The sequence below is a fragment of the Coenobita brevimanus genome, chromosome 69 (assembly GCF_032717465.1).
Source record: "Coenobita brevimanus isolate Jiangsu-jjx chromosome 69, ASM3271746v2, whole genome shotgun sequence".
Classification (NCBI taxonomy): Eukaryota; Metazoa; Arthropoda; class Malacostraca; order Decapoda; family Coenobitidae; genus Coenobita; species Coenobita brevimanus.
In genome coordinates this window covers 15,435,528-15,448,230 of record NC_137022.1, presented here as the reverse complement: position 1 = coordinate 15,448,230, position 12,703 = coordinate 15,435,528, and the positions used below count along the sequence as shown (strand labels likewise).

General features: G+C 42.8%; 1 non-coding gene across 1 annotated transcript; it reads left to right on the top strand.

The window, feature by feature from the left end:
- The first annotated feature begins 924 nt into the window (after positions 1 to 924).
- LOC145406227 (5S ribosomal RNA) lies at positions 925 to 1,043 on the top strand. The gene has a single exon (XR_013898505.1). It is a non-coding gene; the product is annotated as a 5S ribosomal RNA (ribosomal RNA).
- The last annotated feature ends 11,660 nt before the right edge of the window (positions 1,044 to 12,703 follow it).

Here is a 12,703-nt window from a genome sequence, read left to right as displayed (position 1 = left end):
CATCTCCTTCCCCCATCCCATCTCCTTCCTCCATCCCACCTCCTTCCCCCATCCCACCTCCTTCCCCCATCCCATCTCCTTTCCTCATCCCATTTCCTTCCCCCAACCCATTTCCCTTCCCCATCCTATCTCCTTTCCCCATCCCATTTCCGTCCTCCAACCCATTTCCCGTCCCCATCCCATCTCCTTCCCCCATCCCATTTCCTTCCTCAACCCATTTCCCTTTCCCATCCCATCTCCTTCCTCCATCCTATATCCTTCCCAATCCCATTTCCTTCCTCCATCCCTTCTCCTTCCCTCACACCTTTCTTTCGCCCATTCCTTCTTCCCCCATCCCATCTCCATCCCGCACCCTTTCTCCTTCCCCCAGTCCTTCTCTTTACCCTCGCCCCTTCCCCCATCCCTTCTCCTTCCCCCATCACCTGTCCCTTCCCACTCCTTCTCCTTCCCCCATCCCATCTTCTTCCCTCATCCCTTCCCCTTCTCCCATCCTTTCTTCTTCCCTCATTCGCTCTCCTTCCCTCATTCGCTTTCCTCCCCTCATCCCATCTCCATCCCCCATCCCATCTCCTTCCCCCATCCCATCTCCATCCCCCATCCCATCTCCTTCCCCCATCCCATCTCCTTCCCCCATCCCTTCTCCTTTCCTCATTCGCTATTCTTCCCTCATCCCATCTCCTTCCCACATTCCATTTCCTTTCCTCACCTCTTTCATTTCCCCATCCCTTCTTCCTCACCCCATCTCCTTCCTCATCTCTTGTCATTCTCCGTCCCTTCAAACTCTCTTACCAGTCCTTCTGTCTTTCCTGTATTCCATACCCTCCTATTCAGCGCCTGCCTCCTTCTTGGGCAACTACTACCAAATTATCCTTCCTTATTCATTCTTAAATTACTACCGGTAATATGACTTTATCATTCCTGCCCTACAACGGCCATACCACGTTGAGTACACCGCTTCCCGTCCGATCAGCGAAGTTAAGCAACGTTGGGTCTGGTTAGTACTTGGATGGGTGACCGCCTGGGAACACCAGATGCTGTTGGCATCCCTACGTGTCAAGTGGGGTTGGTGGAGGATTAGTGCCCCTCCCTGTAAAACAATTAACTCTAAGCCCTTGGCCACCCCGTCTGGGATACATGGCGTCTGGCAATGAATGAATGAATGAAAATATGACTTTATCATTCCTGCCCTACAATTAGCCAAACACCTTCCCTTATAATATACGCAGTTGTCATAATCGCCGCGTTCCAGGATACCTAGAAAGTAATTATGCTCTAATGAGAGAGCCCACGCATACCTTGACTTGATGTGCCGAATTTCTCTTGTTTTCCATTTTTTTGCTTGCCTGCGTTTTATACATCTGTTCATACAGTATTATAAGGAGTTTTTTTTTTTTTTTTTTTTTTACTTTTTATACGTAGTACGTATCTGACACAATAGTTTTACAAAATCTTTATCATCCGTGTTTTTTCATATCTACTATGTACTTTAAAATCTTCAGCCATGTCTAAGGTCAGCAAACTGATACGCTGCGTGCTTGGCAAAAATAAAGATAAGGAAAGTGAGGAAAAGGAACTATTAGTGGAAGAAAAGGGTACAGAAGAAAATGTAAAGGAAGTAAAGAAGAATCATGGAAAAGGGGATAACAAAAAAGCAAGGATATTCGTAAAATGCATACTTAGTCTGTGGTGCATCGTAGTTGAAGATGATGATTATGAGGAGTACATGCCAGCAAAGAAGTAAAATGGCCGAAGTGACGGAAGGGCAAGATGAAGCAATGTTATTCTACTTCACTGTGCCCAGCTAACCACACCAGTATTGTCTTACCCCACTCTGCCCAGCTAACCACACCAGTATTATCTTACCTCACTCTGCCCAGCTAACCACACCAGTATTATCTTACCTCACTCTGCCCAGCTAACCACACCAGTATTAGGCCTACCTTACCTCACTGTGACCAGCTAACCTTACCATTGTTATCTTACCTCACTGTGACCAGCTAACCTTACCATTGTTATCTTACCTCACTGTGCCCAGTTAATCTTACCAGTGTTATCTTACCTCATTCTACCCAGCTAACCACACCAGTATTATCTTACCTCACTGTGCCCAGCTAACCACACCAGCATTATCTTGTCTCACTGTGTCCAGCTAACCACACCAGTGTTATCTTACCTCACTGTGCCCAGCTAACCTTACCATTGTTATCTTACCTCACTGTGCCCAGTTAATCTTACCAGTGTTATCTTACCTCATTGTACCCAGCTAACCACATCAGTATTATCTTACCTCGCTGTGCCCAGCTAACCACACCAGCATTATCTTGTCTCACTGTGTCCAGCTAACCACACCAGTGTTATCTTACCTCATTGTACCCAGCTAACCACACCAGTATTATCTTACCTCACTGTGCCCAGCTAACCACACCAATGTTGTTTCACCTCACTGTGTCCAGCTAACCACACCAGTGTTATCTTACCTCACTGTGCCCAGCTAAACGTACAAGTTTAGTCTTGCTTTACTGAACCCAGCTGACCGCATCACATTAATCTTACCCCACTGAGTCCAGGTGACCACACTTACTGATCCTGGTGCACTTTTCTCAGCATGTCATACTTTAACCACTTGACAACACTTTATATCTCTCTACCAGCCTAGTGATCACAAGGAGTCTTCAACCACTGCACATTCAGGTATGGGGGAGTCCACTTGACGACACTTTGTATCTCTCTCTCACTTTAACTTTCTCTTTTGTCTTTTTTATTTTTTTCCTTCATGCTTTTTCTTCTTCCTCCTTTCTTTCTCTTTCCCAGTCTTGTCTTCCGTCATTTATTTATTCATCCTTTCTTTCTCATTTTCGTGTCATTATTATGTTGTCCAGGCAACAGCCAGTATTTGCTTAACTTTGGTAAATTTACGACTCACTCTGAACTTAATACAGTCGTTTGGCGATAGCTGCAATACAGTACTATAAAAAAAAAAAAAAAAAAAAATCATACCAATTAATCTGGCCAGGCATGTATGGCAATACTGTTCCTGCTGAGATTCTGATTGGCTGGAGGTGTTTGTTCGATTTCGTTGTTTGCTTAAACCGATGCTCTCTTTATTATCAGATGTGATAGAGAGTTTGTCGACAATACAATCGTGAAAAGCAGTAAGAAATCCGTTATATGCTTAACAACAATGAAATTTTCGTAGGAAGATAGAGATATGAGTCAACAAAGTATTTAAACAGTCCAAGTCAAGGTCAGCATTCGAACAATTCCTTTATGTCTCCGACACTCCATAATATAACAGAAAATTAAGGAAACCTGCTTAATCTAAGCGTTGGCGTAACACATTTAAATTTTAAAATCAGTTCGTATTGTGATAATAAAGGAGATATAATGAAATAGTTTTCCTTTAGCCTACTTTGATTTTTGCAATTTTTTCGAATCTCCTTCCCCTTTAGAATTTTTAATTATTCAGAGTTGTGGCACGATTAAAGGGTTCGAACTGATCTTATAATTTAAATGTGTGTTATACCAATGTTTAGATTAAGCAGGTTTCCTTAATTTTCTGTTATATTAAGGAGTGTCGGAGACATAAAGGAATTTTTCGAATGCTGACTTTGACTTGGACTCTTATAATACTTTGTTGACTCATATTTCTATCTTCCTACGAAAATTTCATTGTTGTTAAGTATATAACGGATTTCTTATTGCTTTTCACGATTGTATTGTCGACAAACTCAGCATCACATCTGATAATAAAGAGAGCATCGGTTTAAGCAAACAACGAAATCGAACAAACACCTCCAGCCAATCAGAATCTCAGCAGGAACAGTATTGCCATACATGCCTGGCCAGATTAATTGGTATGAGGTATAGATTTGTGAACAAAGTAAAATAGGTATACTTTATTACACAGAGACAATGATACGAGAAACATAGTAAGAAAGAGGCTGACGAAAGAGGAATAATATAATGAGAATTTGATCAATATAGTTATAATGGAGAGAGTATGATGAAGATGATAAAAAATGCAATGAGGGTATCGTACAGTAAGGCATAACATGAGAATTGATAAGTGTGACAATGAAACTATGAGAGAGAGAGAGAAACTGCGATAAAGAAGGAGCATGATAAGAGGAGATATAATAAGAGACTGGATGGAAGACTGGTAAGCAGGAGGCGAGAACGACCGAGATGGATAAATTCCCAGTTTGAGGTTGGACGGCCGGGGTTCAATCCCAGCTTCCTTTTATATATTCAATTATCTATCAGTGTATTTACTTATCTATCCGTCTGTCTCTCTATCTATCGGTATATCAATGTATCAACCTATCAACCCATCGTGTATTTGTCTCTCAATCTATCTGTCTATCTATCTATCTATCCATTTACAACTACAGCAGGACGTTATTGGGACGGGGTTAGTTGTACCGACATCACACCCCTTCAATACGATGATGTAATTTATAGTTTATTCTTGCTACCACCGGACGATTTTATTCAGCTAAGAGCCCCCTAGCAGAGCAGGGGTTAACGTACACCAGACGATACCCAACCCCTCCAGTTCCAAAAGTCTGCCCTAAGCTGCATAGAATCGTCTGCAGATACGAAAAATAACATGAATAATAAACAGGAGATGAGGCGGGCCAGAGTTCAACGGCCTGGGTCTCTGCTACCCAGTCACCGATGTCGACTGCCTTCTTAGTCTACTTTTCTCGTCGTCATTATATCCACCACCACCATCATCATCATCATTATATCCACCACCACCATCATCATCATCATTATCACCACCATTGGTTATGCAGATCACACTAAACAACTTGTTGTTTTCTTTTCATCTTTTTCTGTGCAACCATTATTATCATCAGTACTTTTATCAGTACAATTGTTATCTTCAGAACTACCCTACATCATCACCACCACCATTAGCTGCACCACCACCATTAGCTGGTTTAGATCTAAGCTGCCACTATAGTTCTTTCACCAGATCTTGGCGCAGGTTTTCGTTATTTGGGAGCAAATTTCCCGTTGCTGAATGGTAGATGAAGACTGTTTCGGCTATACATCCTTTCCATAACACTTCCTCCTGACTAACACCATATTCTAGAGTCTCTTGTTAAAGCCTGACAATGAAGATGGAGTGATGGCAATTTTAGGTCAAGGTAAAGTAGGCGGAGAATAATAGTTTTTAAAGAACCAAGATATGCAGAAGGCGATATGGAGAATGGTAGAGCGGTCTGGGATTATTATAGGTGTATACGGTAGAGTTTGATCCTTTTTAGTTTGACCTCCGTTTATTTATTTTCAACCTCATTTCTTTGTTCACTCTATTTTTTCCCTTCCCATTTAGTTCACGATTTGATTCATTCCTGTCCTTTTTTCCATAATTTTCTGTTTTCCTTCAATTTCTCCCTTCCTTTGATTCATTATTTTTCGTTTTATCTTTTTCCTTTTCTCTCCTTCTGCTTCTTCTTGTCCTTGCTTTCTCTTGTCCCTTTTTCCTAATTGTATCGTTTCTGTCTTCCTTACTCACTCTTTTTTCATATGTCTCTTTTCTGTCTTCAGTATTTTCCAGCAATAAAACAACAAGGGAAGAAGAAGCCAAATGGAGGTAAGGTGAAGCGGCCTGAGACTCTAACACAGGTGTCTCCAGTTCGACCCTATATACGAAGAGCTCCTTTTATGTTCTTTCTTTCTCATGTCCTTTTTCTTTCTTTATCTTTCCTTGTCTCCCTTAGTACGTGATTCCTAAGTTGAATAAAATGGTCTGGTAGCAGCAATAAACTAAAAATGACGTCACCTGGATTCAAGGGGTTAACCATGATGGCATATTTTTTATAGATTATTCTTGCTACGGATAAGCGATTTAATTCAGCTTAGGGCAGGCCTCGTAGTGAAGGGGTCAGACAGTCTTCATTAATTCTTGGTACTGCAAGACGATTTTGTTCGGGTTAACAGAGATCACCCAGTACTGAATTACCGTACTGTTTTCTGGAATACTGCAAGGCTGGTATCTCTGGTCTAATTTTTTTATTTTTAAAATTTACTCTTTATACGTCCATCTTAGGCCTTAGGCTGAACAGTTTGTTCCTTGAGGCCCAGCAGTCCTCCTTCATACCATACATCTTCCACGCGACACCATTCCGTCGCTAACAACGCACCGTCCATATTGAATACATGGTAGGGCTGTCTCATTGAGGATTGGTCTGTTGGTAATAGTGAGGATGTTTTTATGACATACTGGCGGGTATTGAAGTAGATTAGTAAAGTCTGTTTTAACGAAATCCAAATCCTTAACCTAAACTCTGCCCCAGCCAGTATTCAAACTCACATCAGTTTAGACAGCAGATAAACTCTCAGCCGACTCGGCCATGACGACCTCATCAATGTAGCTTTCATCACTATCGTCATCTCTGTTACGAGTATCATCAGCACTATTATTATTATTATTATTATTATTATTATTGTTGTTGTTTTTGTTATTGTTGTTTTTGTTGCTGTTGAATTTTGTGGTACGATATTGGTATCACTTATTTTCCACGACACATTTTCCTCATTACTGAATTTTTAGCAGTTTCATTTTTTCAGGCGGTTATTAGGTGCACAGATTCTTGTGTATCCGGGTGGTTTTTAGGTATATTTTCTCCCGGGTGGTAATTAGGATCCCAAACCTATAGAAAGCCTCGCCGAAGCTTCCACAAGTCTGTGGTGGTGCAGTGGTCAGGACACCCCAGGTAAAGCGATGGGCTTGGAAGGGTTCCACGAGTCATTCGTTGTTCGAGGAGTGGAGAGAGCGCTCTTGCACCTCTGACCCTGGATGAGAGAAGACCTGGGGGGAGGGGGGCATTAAGACTCTGATGGTAATAAGACATCGGATGTAATAAGACCTCATTGGCAGGACGACTTCGTGGGAATGAAGACCTGGGGGAAGACAGCCCGGGGACAAAAGACCTCAGGGAAACTGTCAGGAAAAATTTTCGGAGAATCACATGTACTGTACCTGTAAGGTCCAACAGCTGAGATAGGATCTATTTATGTTCACCAGGAAATAACTGGTTTGCCTAGGTACAGCTGAGGTAGGATCTAGTTATGTCCACCAGGTAATAACTGGTCTGTCTAGGCACAGCTGAGATAGGATCTAGTTATGTCGACCAGGTAATAACTGTTCTGTCTAGGCACAGCTGAGTTAGGATCAAGTTTTGTCCAACAGATTTCTGATTTAAGCAAAAACAATGAGCAGGGAACTGCCTTGCAATGACGGGAGGCAAATGTACTGTAACTTAATGAGTTTCCGTACTTCCAGATGATGCTGAACTTGGAGACGATAAAGGAGAGTTGCATAGAATGGTGAGTAGGCCATCTTATGGTATGTACTCCCCCCCCCCATGGGAGGCGTGGAAAGTATACTTCCCCAGTATCCCTGCTTGCTTTAGGAGGCGACTAAAAGGGGTCTTTCTCTCGTTCTGTCATTACTCTGCAATTCTTTTCTTCTCCTCTACCTCTCTTTGTTTTTTCCTTGTTTCTTCTGGCCTTTAGAGTCCCTCTACTCCTATCAGGTTAGACATTTGGTTTTATGAGATGTATGGTTCAAGGACCTCCCACTGACACTGACACATCCTTCCTTCCCCCCTGTGCTTTAACGCCGGGCCGTTTCATCACCAAGCCGCTTCATCGCCAAAATCACTTCACCACCAGCCTTAGTGTGATATAGCCATTATATGGCTTGGTGCTATATCTTCATTATACTTTCCTTCCTTGGTGTGTACAGTACGTGGGCAGCGAAACCTGACAGTAAACTTGTGATGGTGTCTTGCCATTGTACCTCAGAAATGAACCCGATGTCGTTCTTGGTCTTCGTTCCCCCTTCAGTTGTGCTTTTGTTTTTGTTCCCTTCCTTTGTTAATCTTCCTTTGTAGAGGCTTCATGAATTGAAAGATTTCAAGATAGTTTTTAGGGATCCATTAATACAGGTTAATTGATCTATCCAGCTACAGTTTATCTGACGTGTTAATCGTGGAAAGGGTGGCCACAGACGATTCGCCTTCATGTCACCCTGTAGTCCTCCATCAGGCTGCCCTCTCCCTAACTTCTAATTTGCAGAGAAAGTTTGGTTACGTAAACCCTCAGACCACCCTTCTCCTTCCCTCATCCCATCTTCTTCCCCCATCACATCTCCCTCTCCCATCCCATCTCCTTCCCCCATCCCATCTCCTTCCCCATCCCATCTCCTTCCCCCATCCCATCTCCTTCCCCCATCCCATCTCCTTCCCCTATCCCATCTCCTTCCCCCATCCCATCTCCTTCCTCCATCCCATCTCCTTCCTCCATCCCATCTCCTTCCCCTATCCCATCTCCTTCCCCCATCCCATCTCCTTCCTCCATCCCATCTCCTTCCCCCATCCCATCTCCTTCCTCCATCCCATCTCCTTCCCCAATCCCTTCCCCTTCCCTCATCCCTTTAGTTCCCCCATCCCTTGTTCCCCGTCACATCTCCTTCCCCCATCCCTTCTACTTCCCCATCCCATCCTCTTCCCCATCCCTTGTTCCCCCATCCTTTTCATCTTCTCTCATTCGGTCTCCTTCTCCCATGCCATCTTTTTCCCCCATCCCATCTCCTTCCCCCACTCCATCTTTTTCCCCCATCTCTTCTCCTTCCCTCATTCACTCTCCTTCCCCCATCCCTTTTCGTTCCCCAATCCCATCTCCCTCCCCCATTTCTTCTCCTTCCCACACCTCTTTCCTTGCCCCATCCCTTTTTTCTCATCCCACCTCCTTACCCGTCCCTAATCATTCTCCGTCCCTTCAAACTCTCTTACCAGTCCTTCTGTCTTTCCCATACTCCAACCCCTCCTATTCAGCGCCTGCCCCCTTCGTGGGCAGCTACTACCATATTATCCCACCTTATGCGTGCTTTAATTACTACCTGTAATATGACTTTATCATTCCAGCACTCCTATTAGCGCAGTACCTTCCTCTATAACATATGCAGGTATCATAACCTCCGAGTTCCAGGATAGTAGCTAAGCCGTAGGGAGACATTCCACAGATACCTTGACTTGATATGCCTAATATCTCTTGTTTATCATTTTTTTTCCATTTTATATATCTATTCATACAGTGTTATATGCTGCATTTTTTATCTACTCTTTATACGTGGGACATATCAGACATAGTATTTTTACAAAATCTTTTATCATCCGTGTTATTTTTCTTTTTATATTTACATATATTAATAAAATCTTCAGTTATGTCTAACGTTAACAAACTGATTCGCCGCGTGTTTGGCAGAAAAAAAAAAAAAGTGAGGACAGGAATTCGTTAGTGGAAGAAAAGAGTACAGAAAAAAATATAAAGGTAGCAAAAAAGAATCATGGAAAATAGGATAACAATAATGAAATGATATTCGTAAAATGTATGCTTAATTTGTGGTGCATCGTAATTGAAGATGATGATTGATGAAGAGTACAGACCAGCAAAGAAGTAAAATGGCCGATGTGACGGAAGGGCAAGAAGAAGCAATGTTATTTTTCCTCACTGTGCCCAGCTAACCACACCAGTATTATCTTACCTCACTGTGCCCAGCTAACCACACCAGTATTATCTTACCTCACTGTGCCCAGCTAACCACACCAGTATTATCTTACCTCACTGTGCCCAGCTAACCACACCAGTATTATCTTACCTCACTGTGCCCAGCTAACCACACCAGTGTTATCTTACCTCACTCTGCCCAGCTAAACACACCAGTATTATCTTACCTCATTCTGCCCAGCTAACCACACCAGTATTAGGCCTACCTTACCTCACTGTGCCCAGCTAACCTTACCATTGTTATCTTACCTCACTCTGCCCAGCTAACCTCACCAGTGTTATTTTACCTCACCCTGCCCAGCTAACCACACAAGTGTTATCTTACCTCACTGTGCCCAGCTTACCTCACCAGTGTTATCTTACCTCACTCTGCCCAGCTAAACACACCAGTATTATCTTACCTCATTCTGCCCAGCTAACCACACCAGTATTAGGCCTACCTTACCTCACTGTGCCCAGCTAACCTTACCATTGTTATCTTACCTCACTCTGCCCAGCTAACCTCACCAGTGTTATTTTACCTCACCCTGCCCAGCTAACCACACAAGTGTTATCTTACCTCACTGTGCCCAGCTTACCTCACCAGTGTTATCTTACCGTGCTTAGGTAACCACACCAGTGTTATCTTACTTCACTGTGCCCAGGTAACCACAGCAGTGTTATCTTCACTGTGTCCAGCTAACCACACCAGTGTTATCTTACTTCACTGTGTCCAGCTAACCACACCAGTGTTATCTTACCTCACTGTGCCCAGCTAACCACACCAATGTTGTTTCACCTCACTGTGTCCAGCTAACCACACCAGTGTTATCTTACCTCACTGTGCCCAGCTAACCACACCATTGTTGTTTCACCTCACTGTGTCCAGCTAACCACATCAGTATTATCTTACCTCGCTGTGCCCAGCTAACCACACCAGCATTATCTTGTCTCACTGTGTCCAGCTAACCACACCAGTGTTATCTTACCTCATTGTACCCAGCTAACCACACCAGTATTATCTTACCTCACTGTGCCCAGCTAACCACACCAATGTTGTTTCACCTCACTGTGTCCAGCTAACCACACCAGTGTTATCTTACCTCACTGTGCCCAGCTAAACGTACAAGTTTAGTCTTGCTTTACTGAACCCAGCTGACCCCATCACATTAATCTTACCCCACTTTGCCCAGGTGACCACATTTATTGATCCTGGTGCACTTTTCTCAGCATGTCATACTTTAACCACTTGACAACACTTTATATCTCTCTACTCGCCTGGTGATCACAAGGAGTCTTCAACCACTGCACATTCAGGTATGTGGGAGTCCACTTGACGACACTTTGTATCTCTCTCTCACCTCTTTAACTTTGTCTTTGCTATCAGTTTTTCTTCATGCTTTTCTTTCATCCTCCTTTCTTGCCGTTTCTCATTCTTGTCTTCTTTCATTTATCTATTCAGCCTTTCTTTCTCATTTTCGTGTCATGAGTATATTCTCCAGGCAACAGCCATTATATGTACTTGACTTTGGTGAATTTAATTTGATTCTCAGGATGCCATGACTCACTTCAGACTGAATACAGTCGTTCTACGGCAGCTGCAATACAAAACTAGATTTGTGCACAAAGTAAAATAAGTATAATTTAATACACAGAGACAATGATAAGAGAAACATAGTAAGAAAGAGGCTGATGAAAAAGCTACGTAGTAGATGATTAAGAATGTGATAAAGATAGGTATAATGGGGATATTATGATAAAAATGATAAAAAATGCAACGAGGGTATCATAAAATATGGTAATGGAAAGAAAAACAGTGATAAGATATAATAAATTTAATAAAGAGAAGGGTATGATAAGGGAAACCAAGAGAAAATGAGAATGTGACAAAAAGTAGAGTATAATGCATAACAAAAGAATTGATAAGAGTATGATGAAACAAATGCCCTTATGGTAATCATAGGGGCATTTGTCTTCTTAGTATAATAGGAAAAGTGTATGGTAGGATACTTATTGACAGAGTTAGAGAAAGAACAGAGAAATTAGTTGGAGAAGAACAGGGAGGCTTTAGGAAGGGAAGAGGTTGTGTAGATCAGATATTCATTCTTAGATCTTTAGTGGAAAAGTTTCTAGAGAAGGGAAAGAAATTGTATGCGGCTTTCATGGATTTGGAGAAAGCATATGACAGGGTGGATAGACAAGGATTGTGGAAAGTGTTAAGAATATATGGAGTAGATGGGAAGTTGTTGAATGCTGCGAAGAGTATGTACGATGGTGCGAAGGCTGCAGTGCGTGTGGATTATGAACTAAGTGAATTTTTCTCTTTGAAAGTTGGGTTGAAACAGGGATGTGTCATGTCTCCATGGTTGTTCAATCTGTACATGGATGGGGTAATAAAAGAGGTACAAGGTAGGGTAGTGGATGTTGGAGTGGCCCTGGTGAGAGAGGATAGAGTTTGGAAACTCCCTGTACTGTTGTTTGCAGATGATACTGTGTTGTTGAGTGAAGACGAAGGGGAGCTGCAAGGCTTGGTGGATGAGTTTGGGAGAGTGTGTAAGAAACGGAATCTAAAGGTGAATGTAGGGAAGAGTAAAGTGATGGTCTTTGAGAGAGGTGAAGTCAGTGAATGTACAGCGAGGTTGGATGGTGAGGAATTGTAAAATGTGAGTACGTTTAAGTACTTGGGTAGTGTGATGAGTAAGGATGGAGGTTTGGAGGGTGAAGTGCTTGAAAGGGTACAGCAGGGAAGAAAGGTTGCTGGTTCTTTGAAAGCAGTGATAAGAAACAGAGAAGTGAACATGGAAGTGAAAAAGTTACAACATGACAGTATTGTGATACCAACTCTAACGTATGGAAGTGAAGCTTGGACGTTGTTGGAAGGACACAAGTCAAGAGTGAGAGCAGTGGAAATGAATTATTTAAGAGGAGCCTGTGGAGTCACATGGAGAGACAGGCTGACGAATGAGGATATAAAGGAGCGTTGTGGTGTGGATGTGGATGTGATAGGAAGCGTTATGAGGAACACACTGAGGTGGATTGGCCATGTGGAGAGGATGGAGGGTGAAAGACTGACGAAGAGAGTGTATGTGAGTGAGGTGGAGGGGGAAAGAGGAAGGGGGAGGCCGAGGATGAGATGGAG